Here is a 16,860-nt window from a genome sequence, read left to right as displayed (position 1 = left end):
AAACATTATTTTGTAAATATGGTAATTGTGTACGTTTTTTAGGAGCGGGTTGAGGGTTGATAGGGGAGCAGGGTGGGAAGTAATTTAATTTTAGTTAAATGTTATAATAATTTAATAATAACATTTATTAAAAGTTATTTTATAATGTTAATTGTGTTAATTAATTTAGATTTGATAATTACTAATTTGATTGCTAATTGCTATTAGTTAATTAATTAATTGTTAATTAATTATCTTAAATAATTATTAATTTAGTAAATTGGAGGTGAAGTTTATAGGGGAAAATGGTGGGAGGTAAACTAATTTACAAAAATTAATTAATTGTTAATTAATGTTGATTAAATTGCTGGATTGGGAATTTAAATTATTCCCATCCGCTATCCAACACTTTCCCTACTGTTGCACTCACTGGAGTGGGAATAGTACATTTTACCCTCCCGCTATCCAACGCTTCCCTACTGTTCCACTCGCTGGAGTGGGAATAGCAAATTTTACCCTCCCGCTATCCAACGCTTTCCCTACTGTTCCACTCGCTGGAGTGGGAATAGTAAATTTTACCCTCCCACTATCCAACGCTTTCCCTACTGTTCCACTTGCTGGAGTGGGAATTGTAAATGTTACCCTCCCGCTATCCAACGCTTTCCCTACTGTTCCACTCGATGGAGTGGGAATAGTAAATGTTACCCTCCCGCTATCCAACGCTTTCCCTACTGTTCCACTCGCTGGAGTGGGAATAGTAAATTTTACCCTCCCGCTATCCAACGCTATCCCTACTGTTCCACTTGCTGGAGTGAGAATAGCAGATTTTACCCTCCCGCCATCCAACACTGATGTAAAAAATAAATGAGAGATGATATATATTATATATTAATTTAAAAAAAATAATAATTTTAAGTATGTTTTACTTAATTATATTGATTATTTAATTAAGTTACTATTACTTTTAACATATTAAAAAAATTCCATATTTTTACAAATTATATTTAAAACAACAATATTTTGTCTTCGATATTTTTGTACTTATCTGTTTGTAGATAGGGAGACGATATTTTGTACATCGATATTTTGGCGACGATATTCTGTCCAGACGATATTTTGGTCGTCGATATTATGTCAGTGATCCAGATACACATTGCAATGTTGCTGGGTCAGAGGACAGCAAGTCACACGCACAGCACGCTATTTGACTAGGCATACCCACCCACAATCCATGTACCCTCGGGAAGCAGATTAGCCATCAGCTGTGGTACAATGCTGTTGCGCAGGATGTAGGAGTCATGGGCCGAGCCTGGAAATTTGGCACACACATGCGAGATGATCATATCTACCTGGCACACCACCTGCACATTTATGGAGTGGAAATGTTTTTGATTCCAGTAGATGTGCTCGCGTGCTTGTGGTGGTACAAGCCCAACATGGGTGCAATCAATGGCACCAACAACATGGGGGATATGTCCAAGGGGATAAAAATTTCCCTTCACAGCAGCACTTCCTCCCCCCTGGAGAAATGGATATATGTGTCCTTGTATATCATCATGGCGGACAGGACATCCCATAGAACCATGCTGAACATCGGTTGCGACATCCCACCTGCGCTGGACACCGTGTGCTGGAATGATCCAGTGGCAAAAAAATGCAGGGCCCCATCACCTTAGACGTGGGGGTGAGAGCTGTTGGATATGTTCGGCGAGGCTGCAGGTGGGGCTCTAACTGAGCACAAAGGGTCTGTAGGGTGGCTCTATCCAGGCAGAATTTCTGGATGATCTCCTCATTCTCCATGTCTGCCAGCAATGTGAAGGGACGATGCAGATTTGGTCTCCTCCTAGTTGAAATGAAAGTGGACACATGTCGATGGAATACATCATGAGATGGGCACAGCATCCCACGTTTTGGCGGGCACAACGCCAACAATGACTGTCATCAAAATTGTGTTACAGACCAGCTGACATGTAGGGACTCCTTCAGCTACACTGATCATACACCTGTCAATTGACACACAGCAAGTGCCTCCAAATCATACTCACCATATAAGAATGCACATATGGATATTGCCACGTTCACCATGGGCACGCCTGGGAGTATATCATCCAGCAATAGTGTGAAAATGCAACACCACTGTCTCACACCTAGATGCTGCACCTGACACACCTTCAGGCATTCGTCGAACCTGGCACACATCAACAACACAATGATCACAGGCTGAGCGTACATGACAAGTGTGTGCATGGTCAAACATAAGTGAACAGGCACATATGGACAATCTTCATCTTGAAAAACATTGCAGTGATTTTCCCAGCCCTTTTACACCTTGACATGTGTACACATTGGGGAGCCCATAACAACACTGTCCTGTGTACAGGCCCATCAATATCACAAATGACATGTGAGGGAGTACATGCCAATCTAAGAAATCACATACACAAACATGGCATGTGTACTCAGCAGTGGGGTACATGGCACATTGGCATTGTGTGCACTATGACGTGCCATCAACCATGTGGCCACTGGGCACTGTGAATGACTGCCAGATGGCCATTGACACAGCATGATGTGTCCATTGGTGCTGTCACAGTCACCCGCCACCCATATCCCGGTCACCCATGTCTCTATGTCTCTGTATGGCACCCAACTCGCGGTAGCTACTGCCTGGCCCCTTTGGTGTGTCACCGCCAATGCCTGGGACACAATCGTGGTAGTGATAGGCATATGCACATGGTGAAATGGCGGTTGACATGCTCTGCCACCCAAATCCCGGTCACCCATGTCTCTGTATGGCACACAACTAGCGGTAGCTACCGCCTGGCCCCTGCGATGTGTCACTGCCATGGACCATGCCCTTACAGCCAATGGGATCGCTATCACGGTAGCATGATGCAAGTTTAAAAACCGCTGTAGGCGTACTCCGCCACTGCAGAGCCGGTCATTGGATGCAATTGAAAGATGCACCACCGCGGTAGCGCCCGCCTGGCCCCTGCGGTGTGTCACCGCCATGGACCATGCCCTTACAGCCAATGGGATCCGCTATCCCGGTAGCATGATGCAAGTTTGAAATTCACGGTAGGCGTGCTCCGCCACCGCGGAGCCGGTCATTAAATGCATTTGAAAAAGGCTGACCTGGAACACCAATTGCAGCAGCTTAGGACTACTGAAACAACACCAGGGGGCTATATATGTGTGGGAGAGAGCACCACATTTCCACTAATCACAGAGCCTGCTGCCTGAGACCCCTCACCTGCTGCTGCCTCCAGGGACTGCCGTCTGAGCCCCCTCACCTGCTGCTGCCTCCAGGGACTGCTGCATGGGACCCCTCACCTGTTGCTGCCTCCATGGACTGCTGCCTGAGACCCCTCACCACCCACTGCCACCACTGCTATCTCATGTCCATAGTGATGGCAAGGACTGAAAAGATCCGTGCCAGTCCATTCACAAGTGAGGAGCTGGAGGTCCTGGTGGACGAGGTGCTCACACAGTACCCAAGGCTATATGGTGCCCCAAATGTCATGGTAAGTCTTCAACAGTGGGGGTGAGAGTGCAGGGGGGCACACACGTAGTCGGTCTGATTCTGTATGTGCCTGAGAGTGTGGGGTTGTGTCATGCACTGCCTAACATGCTGTTTCCTAGGGTGAAGGAGGTGTTCCCCACTCCACGCGTTTCCCTGCCTGCACATCAAGATTGGAGTGACGTCTTTTCTTGTCAGCCATACAGTGACGCGTCAAGTTGGTAATGCATGAGTCAGGACAGTGATTGCTTGTCTGATTGGCTGAGTGGGTCCCTGTTGTCCATCTCAATGTGAGCCCACCTGGCCTGCACAGTCACCACCCAATCTGACAAGGACACATCACTGAATGTACAGAGTGTCACATGTGTGTTTTTTGCAGGACTCTCCATCAATGAGCCATGTCAGCCCTGTAGATTGCACATGACTGGCCCTGTGAGAAGGGTGTGGGTTTGTGAGATCATGTCCCTCAATGTGACATACATGACACAGTGAGCCATTCACAGGGCAAGGTCGTTGAGGCCTGCGCAGTGTTGGACACAGTGAGTCTCCCCCCAAACACATGTTGATATGTGACGTATGTCTTGCTCTACCTGCAAATGGACAGTAAATGTGGACAGAGTACACATGGCTTTCTGTGCTGGCATCCTGCTTGTACATGAGATGTGCAGGTACTGTGTCCCCCATCACACCTGCATGCATTTACGGGTGCTTCTCACATGCAGATGTACCAGGTGAGATGCATTCATGTCTCTGCAAGACAAATCTGTGGATTTGTGATGAATCAGTTTCATGCTACTATCCTGAGTGATTTTGTTACATGAAGCTGTGTCACTGATGTTTGCCCCCTCTTGTCTCCCATGACTGCAGCTCAAAGTACACCAGCGAGAGGCCGTGTGGAGGGCCATTGCGAGCAAGGTACGGGCTCTGGGTGTCTCAAACCGACGGTGCACACACTGCCACATGAGGTGGGACGACATCTCATGGCTGGCAAAGAACGTTGCGGAGATGACAATGGGGTTGCTCCCTCACACTGGCAGGTTGGCACAGCGCAGCATGACACCACTAATGTGCCGCATCTTGGCTGTGACATACTCTGAGGTGGATGCACGATTAAAGGAGCATCAGCAGCAAATTAGCAGTGAGTATTCTGGGACGGGTGACTTTGGCTGTGTGTGGCCGCATGTGTACACAGCATGTGCCAGCACTGGGCTATGTGATGTTGGTAGAGTGATGCAGTGGCTTGTAATTGGCCTCTGTGCTGGGTGCATCTGTCATGCATTTGTCCTACCTGTACTTCCCAAGGGGATTCGGGTACTGAGCATTTCAACAGAATTCTGGGTGGTGGGCTTCAGGTCTGAGCTATTTGTGTTACTGTTGGAACTGAGCCACATGCAGGATGTTATGCTGTGTGGTCATCACATGGCTCATTTAGGCCTGGTTTTCTTGTTTACACGCACAGTTTGAGTAACAAAAGTGTGTTTGCACAATGTTATTGCACAGGGTGGCGTGCAACATGTAGATTTAGTCATCTTCATGGTTGCTTTGCTTGCATATGTGTGTTCTGTTGCTGCCACTGAACTGACCCTACATCTCTCTCTCTCATGCAGCATCTCCCGTGGTCACAGAGGGACAGGGGACAGACACCAGTGGGGGGAAACATGCACAATAGCTGACCAGCGCCTCATTTGATGCCAGCGGTGACGCATCCATGTTGGCGGGCACAGGGAATGGGGAATCTGCATCATCTTCCACCACACAGCGTACAGTGCCCACCCTCCCAGCCACTTCCTCTGGTGCTGCCCGTGTTCGCACCAGTAAGAGGGGAAGAGTGTCCTTTAACCCAGGCACCGCAGCCCCTGCCCATCCCCTCTGCTGCCATCAGTGCTGAGTCTGTGGACCTTTTGCATCAGCTGTATGTAGGCCAGACAGCTCTCCTCAATGCATTCATAGACCACGACAAAAAATTGGCTCAGGTAGTTGCTTCCATGGGGGGTATAAATTCAGATGTGGGTGGGCTGCATCGGACTGTCCAGTCTTTGTCCTCCACAGTGATGGCAGCCCTTCAACTGGAACAATCTCGGAGTCCAGCTCCAGTCCCCTTGTCCACCCCCATGCCAGTGGCCACGTCTGACAATAGTGACTATGCTCCATAGACCTCGAGGTCACGATACAGCACACGTAGCACACAGCAGCATGAGCAGTCCAAGCAGTCCAGGCCGCAGACAACATCCCCACAGAAAACCAAAGCCGCCCCAGAGCGCAAAGACTAAAGCCCGTCAGGCAACACCAGGGGCCAAAAAGCAAAGAAGCAGACCTCAGGGTCACATGCCTCAGAGCCATCCCGAGCCAAGGACTCTCCTGTCCCAAAAGCGTCTTGCAAAGACAGGCAGACAATTTCCGTGCACACTGAGAAGGTGGTGACTGCCAAGGGTACACATAAGAAGGGCTCCAAGGCAGATTCACCCACTACCTCGACTCCCATTCCAAGCCCAGTGAAGCAGGGAAAGGAGGGCACTGTAGGGTGAACACCTGGTAGACAGATGATGGAGGGGCAAAGGCAAGGCCATACGAAGCATACCGCTGGATCCAGCACGTCCCAAGAGGGAAGGACAGCGTCTGCACCTGCTGCAGCCTTGGTGTTGAGTGTGCCTGTTGTGTCGACACCACTTCCCATTGATCCAAAGTCAGGCAAGACATTTAGAATACCCAAGAAGTGGAAAGGCACCCCTCCACAATCTCCCACCCACACTGTATCTCATGTCTGCATGACTCCACCTCCACGTGCCACTACACCACCTGGTCCCAGCAGCCCTCCGGTTTGCCAAGCCACTGATAGCTCTTCCTCAGCTGGGCCCAGTCAAGTGCTCCAACCGTACCCGACACACAGCCAGCTCCCAGTCCAACAGACAGCCAAGTCTGAATGTTGGTCAACCTCACACACCTGTCTCTCCCACAGCGGGGCCTGTGCTGCCCATCGTGACACCCCAGACTGTGTTGCTGACCATGGCAGGGTACAGTTGCACACATTCCCTGTGCAGCTTCTCATGGACTCGCTCTGCACTTTGTCCTGCCCACTGGCCTTGTCGTTCACTGCTGTGTGGCCCCTGCCTGTGCAGCTTCTCATGGACATGCTTTGCACTTCGTTTTGACCACTGGCCTTGTTGCTCCTTGCTGTGTTGAACTAATCTCTGTGCAGCTTCTCATGTACTTCATCTGTACCTTGGACTGGCCACTGGCCTTGCTGTTTGCCCCCTGCCTGTGCAGCTTCTCATGGACATGCTTTGCACTTCATTTTGACCACTGGCCTTGTTGCTCCTTGCTGTGTTGAACTATTCCCTGCACAGCTTCTCATGTACCTCATTGGCACATTGGACTGGCCACTGGCCTTGCTGTTTGCCCCCTGCCTGTGCAGCTTCTCATGGACATGCTCTGCACTTCGTTTTGACCACTGGCCTTTTTGCTCCTTGCTGTGTTGAACTTTTTCCTGTGCAGCTTCTCATGTATCTCATTGGCACCTTGGACTGGCCACTGGCCTTGCTGTTTGCCCCCTGACTGTGCAGCTTCTCATGGACAAGCTCTGCATTTTGTGCCTTGCTCTTTTCCAATGGTGCCTATCTGTGCAATTTGTGAATAAAGATAGTTGCTCCTGTTGTCCTTACTGAATAAAGTATTTCCTGTGTGTATATGGTTTACTGTGCCACATGCCCTGTGTGCCACTTCAACATTGCCAATGGCTTCTCTGACTTGTTTAATTTTGTACTGGGTGACAAGGACTTCAGTTCTTCCTGACTGTGATACTTGTGGTGCAATGTTGTTGTTTTTAGATGGTACGCCGTTTACATTTTCATTCTTTGTTCATGTTGGCTATATTGTACACATGTCAGGTTTGGTGGCACTGCCAGCACAGTGTGGGATTCTTTCCACAGGATTGCAGGCGGGCTGGGCAGGGTCATCATGTATGTGTGTTCTTACTTTCTGCGTGCCAAGCAATGTAGGTGTATGGTCATGTTGTGATGGGAAGTCATCCTAGTCACATGGGTTACTTGCAATGTGTGCACTTGGGTGGTCAAGAAGTGAGCAGTGTGAAGGGGGTGAGTTTGTCGTGGGTGTGGAAGTGTGTGTGCCCATGCAATGTCAACTACACACATGTGTTACCCAGGATTAGAGTGCCTGTTTGTGTGATTGTTCAGGCCTGTGATTGTGATTGTGAGAACATGTGTGAGTTGTATGCTGTGCACTGTGCAGTGTGTTGAGGGTCCTTGCAGTTCGGCTGACTCCTGCTTGTTGCTTTTACCAATTGTGAGCATGCAGAGTGTGTGACTGGCAAGTCAGGGTTTTGTTTTGTTGAACAGCCGTGTGTCTTGATACTGTTTGTACTCACTGTGCATACCTACTCAACCACACTGACATTGTGGGTGTGATGTTCTCATGCATTGCTGTCACATGGTGCTTTATTGCCTCCAGTGAGGCATGTGGTGTGCGGTGTCATACCATCCCCTATCTGTGCTTCAGATGCCTTGACATTGTGAGTCAGCACTCCCTCTATACGTGTATGGTACACTCCTGCCATGTCCACTACTGAAGTGCACACCACTTCACTTTGATGTCAGCTGTCCCCTTGTGTTGCCTGTTTGTGTGCCTCCCCATCACTTCATTTGTGACACTGTGCTTTGTGGTGCATATATTTGGCCAGGAGCACTGTGCCACTCATGACATTTCCCAATTAGTTATCTGTGTTGTTCTTGTACTGTTCAGCATCATGGTTGCTCATATGCAGTTCAACTGTTTGTGCTGCCCATTCCTCTGGTCAAGTTGTTTCCACTTTTGTGTCTCAGACTTGTGCATCTGTGGGTGTTGTGTTAGGTGTACGTGCGTATGCTGGGGTACTGCTTGACTTCCTGAGTGTGATGTTGTCAGTGTGCTGTTTTGATTGTTGTTGTGGGTATTCATGGTGTGGCACTCATGGCTGTGTGGGACTGTTGTGTTTTGTGTGCACACACTGCTTGTTGTGCATGCAGTGCTGTGGGTGCATGTTGCCTTGTCCTGGCCTGGTGTGCATCCCCTGATGTCCAGCTGTGTTTCCTATGTGATTTATTGTCATGTGCATCTGTTGTGTGTTTGATGTGGCTGTTTTGTTCTGTGATGGTGCATTTCTTGTCTGTGTTGGGGTATGTTGTCTGTGCATTGTACTTGACTGATGAGGTTGTGCACTCCTGTTGTGTCTGTGCTCCCATTGCCTTCCCACAGTTTTGCTGCAGAGGTCATGTGTGGTCTTGTTGTGGTTCTGTGTGTGTTTCCATTGAGTTATGTGTTTGGCAGTTGTTTTTGTGCAGACATTGGTTCTGGCATCCCTGTGTGTGTGATGTTTGTGGATACCCCCAGGGAGTGTGATTGTTTGTCTGTGTATTGACTGGACATTATTGACACCCTTCTGTGTGTCTGACACTGGGGTTGTGTGCTGCAGGTGTGAGGGGGTATGTGTGAAGAATCCTACTTGTGTTTGACAGTCACGGAGTGTGTCAATGTGCCCTGTGTGTTGTGATGCTGGCATACTCCTGTGTAGTTGTTGTGTATATATGTGTGACTGTTCATAGTTTGACTTCAGGGCCTTCCTTTCATCCCTGTGCCTATAAATGGGTTGCCTTGCTGTCTCCCAGAGTTGTTGCACTGAGGTGACTGTGGTTTGGGTTCACACACTGTGCCAGCCATGTGTGCTTTGATGGGGTGAGGGTGTTGTTCTCTGTTCCTTGTCTTGCATGTTATGTACACATGCTTGTTGGTTGTCTCCTTGGCCTCCCATTTGTGTGCACCTCACTTTGGCTTTCCTATATGTTGTGCTCCATTGCTGGTGGCATGTGGTCTGTGTATGTGGCTATCTGTCAGTGTGGGGTATGTTTGTGTGACTTGGCAGGCTGTGTGTCCAGTAGGATGTTTGTTCATTGTATGTGTGTGTGTTTAATATGTGCTCGTACTCAGCTTTCTTGGCATGTATGTGGTGTTGTTGTGGTGTGTGGGTTGCCCTGGGCCTGTGCTTCTGTGCTGTGTGTTCCTCTGCAGCCACTCCTGCTGTGGCTGTCTCCCTAGTTGTTTGTTGTGTGGTGCAGGGTGTGGATTCACCTAGCTTGATGTTGGGAATGGGGGTGCACAGGGGGGTGCACATAGCCTGTCCTTTCATGTTGGGGGGGTCAGTGTGTGGAGTGGGGAGGTGTGGCCCTGTGTGCTTTATGCCCTGCCCATGCCTGGCGCTGGCCGTGCCATCTGCATTGTGTGCATGTTTTCCCTTGTCTTCACCGCTGCGGTGACGTGACTGGGACATTACTTGGAGATTGCGGTGATGTGTGACCTGGCTGTGGAGGGGTGCCTTGGTGACAGGTAGGACATGTGTGGGTTCACTTGTGGATGTGTTCCTGTCCCCACCAGGGTGTCTTGTGTGCCCAGGGATCCTGTATCAGCCCATGAGTTGTGTGTTGTGGTTGTGTGCGGGATTGTGTAGTCAGCGACAGTCCATTAATTGCTGGTGATGTATCAGGTACAGCACCGGAAAGACGTGAAGAGCTGGATCCATTGTGGTCTGGCCCCGGAATCAGTTTTCGCGCTCTGCTGTCGAGCTTCCGCCGTCTCTAGTTGGACGGTTTCTCCGCTGCGGTGCGACTGGCTTTTTGAGGGATCCTAATTTGTACAGCGGACGGGACGTCATTCCGCACGGCGGTGAGTCTCCATTGGCTCCCACCACCGCGGTGGTAGGCGCACTTTGATGACGGTGCGCGTCGCACCGAGGCGGATGGGAAATCGGCTTTGTTTGGCCACACTAATATGGCGGGCGTGAGGCCCGCTGCTGGCGTGCGGAAAAAGGCATTTTCTGCCACCGCAGGCACCGCGGTGGTGCCACCGCCAGCCATCCTAATAGACCCCTTAATGTTAATCAGCATTCTTCAGATGGTATATGAGCCATGTAGCACTGGCCCGTATATGCGTAAAGTAACTCATCCATTTCACCCTCCTTTGGGGTACGTGATGCCACTGCGTTATGCCCCACAGTAAATGCTTGATACTTTCCATGCCGCCTCGCAGCCCCTGAAAATGAGGCCTCTCACCATGCCTGCTCACCGTGATCATCAGTACAAGCCTGGTACGAGCGGGCTCTATCAGGTGCAAATGCAGCATCGTTTCCCCTTGAAAATGTGAGTAGGGAAATTCTCTCCCATGCCAAATAAGATTTATGTGTCTCTGTTTTTTTCAGTATGAATAAAATTAGGCAGTTTCTTCATTCCCAATGGCATACTGGCCTTTGTAAGAGATGACATGTGTTCTGTGTACCATTATTTTATTTTTTCAGTGTGTGTCTACAGGGGCACACCCCCGTCTCCCCCAGAGAAGCTCAGTGGTTACCCAAAATGGGTAAGGGTGTGTGTTTGTGTCCTATATGAGCCTCCATTTTATCAGCACCCATGTGTATGTTTTGTCTCTCACTGTTTTGGCTGTGACTTTTCATTCAGCAGATTGTGCTGGTGTTTTAAATGTTTATACTATGCGCCCCGAGTTGGAGGCTACGGGTACACAACTATGCATGCATCTGATATACGCCCTTATGAAAACCCGGGGCTAAAACATGTTGACGGCCTAAGTGAGGGTCTTAGGGCCATAAAATCCTAGTGTAACCCCATTGATTTTGATCTATACCCACTATCACCACCCACTGTCCTTTAGCTAAATGTGAGGTTTACAGGGGATTCTGGCTAAGAAAATGTTGGGGGATCCATGCAAGCGACACCTCCCCGGACTCACCCGGGTGTCTAGTTTTCAGAAATGTCTGGGTTTGGTAGGGTTCCCTAAATGGCAGCCCAGCCCGGGACCAAAACCGCTGGTGTCCCCCTTGCAAAAACAGGTCATTTTGTGATATGTAATTTTGATGCCTCTGCTTTGGTAGAAATATGCAATGCTTCCATGTTGCATTTTGGGCCATTTCCTATCAAGTTCATTTGTCCAACCAACAGAAGTGAGATACCATTTTTATATCATAAGGTCATTTTATTATACATACTTTTGATGTATCTACAATATGTTTTGGACCCTTCCATGTCGCAGGCACTTAGCCCACCCACACATGTGAGGCAGAATGTTTAGCGTAGGACCTGGGGGAATACTGGGTTGTAGAAATTTGGGTGGGGCAGGTGATCCTACAACTTTACCACACAGAAATGTGAGTAAAATGTGAAATTTTAAAAGCTGAATTTGAGGTTTGCAGGAAACTCTGGATAAGAAAACGTTGGGGAATCCATACAAGCCACACCTCCCTGGACTTCACCGGGTGTCTAATTTTCTGAAATATCTTGGTCTGGTGGGTTTCCCTAGATAGCTGCCAAGCCCGGGACCAAAACTGCAGGTGTCCTCCTTGCAAAAACAGGTTGTTTTGTGATATGTAATTTTGATGCCTCTGCTTTGGTAGAAATATGCGATGCTTCCATGTTGCGTTTTGGGCCATTTCCTATCAAGTTAATTTGTCCTACCAACAGAAGTGAGGTACCATTTTTATAGAAAAGACTTAGGAAAATGCTGGGTGAGGGAAGTTTGTGGCTCCCCACATATTCCAGAACTTTCCATCACAGAAATGTGAGGAAAATGCTTTTTTTGCCAAAGTTTGAGTTTTATACAGGACTCTGGGTAATAAAACGCAGTAAGAGACATGCAAGTCAGCCCACCCTGTATACCCAAAGGCATCTAGCTTTCACAAATGTACATTTTGGATAGGTTTCCCTAGGTGCCATCCATGTTGCATTTTGGGCCGTTTCCTGTTGTAGCCATTAGGCCCACCCACAGAAGTGAGGTACCATTTTTATCCTAAGACTTGGGGAAATACTGGGTGGATGTAAATGTGTGGCTCCCCATAGATACCAGAACTTTCCATCACAGAAATGTGAGAAAAAGTTGTCATTTTAGTCAAAGTTAATGGTTTACGAGGAATTCTTGGTAAAACAACTTGGTGAGAGCCACGCAAGTCAGCCCACTCTGATACCCCTAGGTGTCTAGTTTTGAAAAATGTACAGGTTGGCTAGGTTTCTCTAGGTTCTGGCTGAGCTCGTGTCCAAAATCTAGAGCTACCCACAATGGAAAAAAGGGTCTGCCTTCGGTGGAAAAATGTGATGCATTCAGGTTACGTTTTGGGCTGTTTCCTGTCACGACCACTAGGTCTACCCACAGCAGTGAGGTGCCATTCCTATTGGGAGACTTGAGGAAGAATAGAATAGTAGAGCATTTGTTATTACCAACTGGTTGTTGCTACATTTGTGCCTTTCAAATGTAAGCCTGTGTATAAAAACCATGACATTTAGAAAAATGCCCTCTAAATCCTATGCTAGAATGGGTATCCACAAATTCAGAGATGTACAAATAACCCTGTTCCTAAGATCCATATATAGATATACATAGGTTTCCTCCTTACTCATATTCACTCTGCCTATTTCACTCTATGAATTGGTCTATACTCTGTACTCAATGTAAACCATTGCATGGTGCAGCTCACTTGTCAGCTCTGGGTACCTAGGGTTCATGGACAGCATGCAAACTCTATATATTACCACAACCAGAAGGTTTGAGCAGAAGAAACTATATATTGCGTAGCTAAATCAACCATTGTGACAAAAAGTTGCAGATGAAAATGTTGTCAGAAATGACCGATCTTTAGTTTAATAGTTATTTTCCTTTTGGAAAGCCTTGAGGGATCAACATATATGACGCCTTGCTGAAGTCAGAATTTTGTCTACTTTTCATAAATCTATAGCTTTTCTGAATCACCCATGTGTTGCTTACTTGTTTCCACCAGAAACTAGAAGTAAGTTGAGAGCACAGAATATAGGCTACCTTTTTAGTACAGTAATCTGTTTGTGGATGCTGTTTTTAGGAAAACATCTGGAGCACTTTTTCCCTGTTTTTGAAAAAAATATCAAAATGTTGCTATATTTTGCCTATTTTCTCAGTCCTTTCCAGGGGAATCCACAAACCCTGGGTGCCTTTAAAATCCCCAGAATGTTGGAAAAAAGGATGCAACTTTGGCAGGGACACCTTATGTGGAAAAAAGGTATGGAGCCCTAAGCATAAACTACCCCAAATAGCCAAAAAGGACTCAGCACTGGGGGAAAAGGCCCAGCAGTTAAGAGGTTAATATCACTCAGTGTTGGTCCGATTCACTGCATGTAGTGAGAAAACCTGTGCTAAAACATGCGATAATATGCATGTGGTATTACCATGTTAAATGCACTTTTATCTCTATGCTTGCGGTAATGTTTAGATGCAGGGGTATCACTGTATTCTTGCAATATGTTTCACAAGATTCAAAATGAGAGATTTCAAGGGGCACTGGTATTACGTATTTTGAAAGGATGAATGGCTGAGCCAGTTCTGCCAGAATACAAACCTGTGGTCTTCGGGTGACATGCAGATCTCTGACCAGGTGCTCAATCTACTGACTAATCTGGGGTGGATCAAGGCCCAATTTATTTCCAACCCCACACGAGGCAAAATGGCTTCATGAGCAATCCTGGCACCTTGAGTAATACAGAGGCTGCAGGACAGACCACAGAGCTCTTGCCTCATGACACTCTCACAACCCAAGCCAAGGATGTAGCGTAGGCTCCAGCAGGCCCTGTGGCACAGGGGATCCCCAAAGCCTTCAGAGGTGCCCCCCAACCTTTCATGGTGGCCCCCTTTCAGCCCAAGACCAATGAATATCTGTGAGATGTGGGAGACTCAGGAGCCCCTTAAAACATTCTGCAAGGAGGCCCTATTATTTTGTGTTATGCCACTACCCCAGCAGCCATGGGTATGTGCCAGCCTGGACCTCAGGTGTCTACCAGAATGACATTATATCCTCGTCCTCATTAAGGCCCTGAAGTAGAATTGGTGACATCTCAGGCTGCAACTGAAGTACTCCCCAAGCTCGAAATAATTATAGAACTCATGGACTCTTAAAGGAACTTCAAATGGACAATGGACCGCCATTTCAGAGCCAGGAGTTCACTGCCTACCTACAGTCCTGGGATATCTGACACAGTAAGGTAAATCCACGTTGTCCTGAAGCCATTGGAGAGGTCAAACGTTTTATGGGGATCCTTAAAAAAGTGATAAAAATAGCACATGCCGACCACCAATGAGTGGAAAGAGCCATTTCTGCCATCTTGCAAGAATATCATCAAACACCACTCTCCACCACTGGGCATGCCCCGTAGCCTGCCAGTAGGGGGCAATTCATGACAGACACCTTTCCACACCACCTGATGTGGACCCCGCCCCCATCGATGGTGCTAGGGTGCTCCAGAGGTGAAGGGACACCAATCACAGGACGACTGTCTCTCGTGGAGCCCAAAGGTCAGGCATTCACCCCAACAACAGCGTATTCATTAAGGACCTGTACCCCAGCAGCAAGTCCAGGTTGCCTTTTGAACAATATCCATGTGTTATAACGTGGTGCTGAGCCACAATCATCATGCCTGATGAAATGATGAGGAGATCACTTGGAACGGATCCTTTTTTGAACATGTGATGAGAACCATGATCAATCTGTGAACAACTGTGCACTACCTGGTTGTGACACTGCAATGTCCTCACTGCTGTGTGATACTGCCCAAGGAGGTAGCCCTCAGGGTCATAGTCCTACTGCACTGCACTCACCCAAAAGACACTGAAAGCAACATGATCCACAAACTCAGTGAGTGTGCTTCCCCCTGAAGAAATAGGCTGCCATAGCACTGCAATCTCCAATGGAATGAACATTCTGCAAGCACAAGGCCACAGTGAATATAAGCAGGGCACCCCTGAGAGTCAATCCTAGCATTTGGAGCTGCAACTCCCCAGATCACAATCATAAACAAAATCCCCCCCCCCCCCCCCCGGGGGAGCTGTTCTAAGAATTTTGGGCAACACAATAAACTTTTAAAAACTAATTGGTTAGAAAAATAAATAAAATAAAATAATTTTAATTCTAATAGAAGTGCCCACACAATCCCTGGGCTCAAGAAAATGAAAAAAGGGCTTTGCAAAAAGACAAAAAAACAGGAAGGGGTCATGGAGAGGATCTTTTTTTAAGCATTAGTGTAAGTTGTGTGTTGGGATGGAAATAAAAGACAATTTTATGAACTGTGAGAAAGGGGAAGGAGCAAGGAATGGGACGGGGAAGAGGATGATGAGCAAATGAAAAATAGACATAAACATGCTAAGCACACAACGGTGCACACTACTGCCATTGTAACAAAATACATTCGTCAAAGAGTATATGATACAAGAAGGTCAATCAGGGTGGTACCAGTGATGCAAGTGATATGAGGTGTGTGAGTTCTGTAAGTGGTCTGAGTCATGTTTGGTGTGAGATAATTGAGTGAAGTGAGTAATGAGAGAGGCATGAATGATAAAAACAGGTTGAACAATGTGAGTATTGTGAGTTGTGAATGACCGTTGTACAACATGATAGGTATGCCTTGTGTGAGTGTGAGTGTCAGTCAGTTAGTCAAATAAACCTTTAATTGGTTATTCATAACCATAAAGTGCAGTGCATAAAAAATATTTACTTTGCTTAACTTTCAATTTTTTTTTTTAATGTTTATCTTACCCAAAAATGTCTTTCATTTACATTTAAATGCTTGCCATTGATAAAATCTCATATCCCAAGTTCTCTAATTCATTCCTTACATTATAGTTCATGGAACTGACCATTTAATTCACAGATTTCTGTTGTAAATCCACTTTTCGCAGAAGGACGCTTATTTGTAAGAAGAATGTTACCCCTCGACAAGTCAATTTGTTAGATGCACCCCCCATCCAGTAGGTAACAGCTTGCCTACAGGAGCTGATGTTTAGTTCAAGGAAAATTGGTTTGAGGAGTGTCTTTCTTAGATCTATTGACTGTTGAACATGTGCACATCAGATGGCTTATGGATTCTGCTTTATATCTGCATAAACGGCAGTTTGTATTCTGATGCCTGCCTTTCCATTTTGAAATTAGATTATTTGAATCTTGGAATCTTAAACGGTACCTTATGTTATGAAGCTCCTTTTTATGGACGAGTGAAAATGCTCTGGTAGGTAGTCTTGTGGCCCGAAGCGTGTGAATTAGTTTATAACTGTCCACGCGTGTCGCCTTTTAGCCAGGGCACCCCATGAATTGGTTTGCTTTTGCTCCATCTCAGCCTTAATTTCTACCCAACATAAATTATTCAATGTTCCACCTTCTGAGGCTCAAAGTTTCCAGCACATTTTTACGAACATATTAATTCTTTGAAATTTCTGATATTGAAGCCTGAATTCTAGACAGACCTGGGCTGGAGATTCTGCTTTTGGGAGGCAGAATACAGCTTTGTACACCTTAGTTTTGT

Source organism: Triturus cristatus, chromosome 6 (assembly GCF_964204655.1).
Source record: "Triturus cristatus chromosome 6, aTriCri1.1, whole genome shotgun sequence".
NCBI lineage: Eukaryota > Metazoa > Chordata > Amphibia > Caudata > Salamandridae > Triturus > Triturus cristatus.
The sequence above is the reverse complement of the archived record's forward strand: the minus strand, read 5'-3'. Positions refer to the sequence as shown.